The sequence below is a fragment of the Octopus bimaculoides genome, chromosome 6 (genome assembly GCF_046866305.1).
Source record: "Octopus bimaculoides isolate indiv1 chromosome 6, ASM4686630v1, whole genome shotgun sequence".
Taxonomy (NCBI): Eukaryota; Metazoa; Mollusca; class Cephalopoda; order Octopoda; family Octopodidae; genus Octopus; species Octopus bimaculoides.
This window is the reverse complement of record NC_142933.1, coordinates 83,274,783-83,277,941: the sequence shown is the minus strand read 5'-3', so window position 1 is coordinate 83,277,941 and position 3,159 is coordinate 83,274,783. Positions and strand designations below refer to the sequence as shown.

The 3,159-nt window shown below is 35.5% G+C and overlaps 1 protein-coding gene across 2 annotated transcripts in view; it reads right to left on the bottom strand.

Moving 5' to 3' along the window:
* LOC106870527 (BAI1-associated protein 3) overlaps positions 1-1,917 on the bottom strand; it is a 1,021,331-nt gene extending 1,019,414 nt beyond the window's left edge. Inside the window, exon 1 of one of the 2 annotated variants that reach the window (XM_052968680.2) lies at positions 1,619-1,917. The gene's annotated coding sequence lies outside the window, so the exon portion shown is untranslated. The remainder of the gene's footprint in view (positions 1-1,618) is intronic. The other variant, XM_089354166.1, reaches the window with a different exon arrangement.
* Positions 1,918-3,159: the final 1,242 nt, after the last annotated feature.

Below are 3,159 nucleotides of genomic sequence, written 5' to 3'. Positions count from 1 at the left end.
GTGGGGTTAAGCAGAAACAAGACGAAACCTTTTTCATCTGTAAAATCCCAAACGTTGTTTGGGTTTTTATGAATGCAAATCTTCCTCTCATAATAATACTAGTGTTTTGATCGGTCTCCACACAATACGAGATAGTAGCAGTAGCAAAACTTTTTGATGCTAATAAACAGTAAAAAAAGACAAATTATTGAACGAGTGAACGACTGACGAGTTGATGGTATGTGACAGAAGAGAAAGAACATGTGTATGTGTGGAAATAAGAGTAAGAAAGTAAGTGCGTGTATATGTGGTGGGTGTATGACAGACCAAGTGTGTATGCTTGTGAATGAGTTAAAATAATATGTTTGTTGGTGTGTATGTATGTATTTATGCGTGTGTGTGTGTGTATCTATGTAGGCATACATAGATATGCATACATATGCATGCATATATGTATGTGTGGATATATATATATATATACGGATATGTATATATACATGCATATATATATATATATACACATATATGTATGTATATATATATACATATATATATACACATATATATGTATATATATACATAAATATATATATATATATATATATATATATATATATATATATATATATATATATATATATATATATATATATATATGCATACATACATATATATACATAAACATACATATACTTACATATATATACATATGCATACATATACATACATATACATACATATATACAAATACATATATATATATATATATATATATATATATATATATATATATATATACATATACATATTTGTGTATGTATGTATGTATGTATGTATGTATCTATTAAGCGTGTGCTGGAGTGAGATGAAATACGTGTGCGAATGAAACAACTTGTGTGTGCGTGTGTATGTATGTGTTTGATTAAAAGTGTATGAATGAGAATTTGTGAAAGCGTGTATGCGTATATGAGTGAAAGCGCGTGCGCATTTGAAGCTGTTGCTTTTAACCACAGGTCAACCGTTAATGAGTATTCCATTGAATAAAACTCCCAACCGTGAACATGGCGTTAGATATTGGGCACCTAAGATTTTTTTGTTTATCATCGTATGTTTCTAAAGTTACGATATTTTCATTTTTATAAGCGTTTGCTTTAAAGGATTTCAAAGGAAATTTTATACACACTCACACGAACACATATACACACACAGATATATATATAGATATACAACAAACACACAGACATATATATATGCACTCACACACACACACACATGTGTGTATGTATGTGTGTATATTTATGTGTATGCATACATGTATGTATGTATGTATGTAACCGTAAATACAAACAGATGTATATTCTTTACATGAATAAAAATGTAATAAGAAATATACTTTCTAAATGTATATATGAATATCTTTATAAGTTTGCGCTTCGAGAATCCTACAGATTGTATAATATAAACATTATAAGGCGTTGCTTGTATACACAAACGTACATGCATACGCACAGACACACGGCACGCATATGTATATATACAAGAGCACACACCCATATACAAACATGCAGATATGCATACACATTCACAGAAGCGATAAATATAATTCTTTTCAAAAATGTAATAAATATTAGTTCCTTACTTTAAGCAAAAAAACAAAATATGATCGCCTGTCAGTGTCATTCCATGGTAGCTTGATCGCTAGGAAATAAGGCAGGTAATGTTTGCAGACAGAGTGCGGCGTGCTTGTTGTATATATACTGACTGGTAAACAGCCACTAAAAACAACCAGCCTCTCAAGCAACAATCTCTCACACCAACATGCGCTCTAACTGCGTGCTTCAGGTCGGTCCGACTTCCGTCAGCTGACTTGTTTACACGCTACCAGCTCTGACGGACAGCCACAGTGTTTGTAACGAAGGGAATGGTTCCATTCTTTGCTTAGCAACAAAACTAGCTCATATCCTCATACTTTCACGCATAAATGCGTATGCACACAAACAGTAACGCCAAGCAGGCGTGTCTCTAAAGAAGTGTTCACTTTCCAAGTACATTAACTATGTGGTTTCGGTTTCGGTCTCATTGCGCATCAAATTGTATATCACCTGGTGTAAACCTTGTGTCGTTTACAAAAACTTTGTGTGAGAAACTTTGGAAGTTAAAGTTATATCCCAACCTGTATGAGGGAACCGCTGCTAATCTTCGGTACTACCGTTAATCAGTCACTCGGTTTAAAGCCTTATATGGCCCTTTAAGTTGGGTACACTTTATTACAAGCAATTGAACCATGTCTCAAAAAAAGGATCGGAAGCGTTGTCCTTTACACTCTGATGTAGCCATGTAAAAAAAGAAAATTGAAAAAAAATAAAGCATATCTTTGTATTGGTGTACGTTGTGATTTCGAGTGATGGGATCCGAAATAGTACACATGTACATCTTTGAATGTGAAGGTTCATGGCTCAGTGGTTAGAGCGTCGGGCTCACAAACATGAGGTAGTGAGCTCGATTCCTGGACCGGGTTGTGTGTTGTGTTCTTGAGCAATACACTTTATTTCACCTTACACCAGTTCACTCAGCTGTAGAAATGAGTTGCGACGTCACTGGTGCCAAACTCTATCGGCCTTTACCTTTCCCTTGGATAATATTGGTTGTGTGGAGAGGGGAGGCTGCTATGCATGGGCGACTGCTGGTCTATAAATACTATTGCCCAGACTTATGCCGCGGTGGTTAATTTTCTCTTGCAACCCCATTGTCATTTGTGACCGAAGGAGATCAGTACCCTTTACATTTTTTTAATATCTCACACTTTAAGGTCGCGAGCTGCTGGAAGAATTGCTGTCACACCCTGCAAAATGCTAGGCAGCTTTTCTTTCGCCTTAACGTTCTGAGTTCAAATACCACCGAGGTCGACATTGTTGCATCTGTGATTTTCAGTGAGTACAATTTCTCCTTTAGCATACCCCAGAAAAAGAAGTCAAGGGGGCTAACGTCTAGTGAACATGATCATGTCTTCCAAATCACTTAAGGAAATAGTCATTTAGCCAATCTCATACCATCCTGTTCGAAGTACTCAGAAAGTCCTTCACCTAGCCTCTCAACTTGGGGCATTAACTGCACTCTCAACATGGTGAGGTGAATCTCACCAGTTACATATTCATCAAATAAAAATAGCCCCGAACTTAC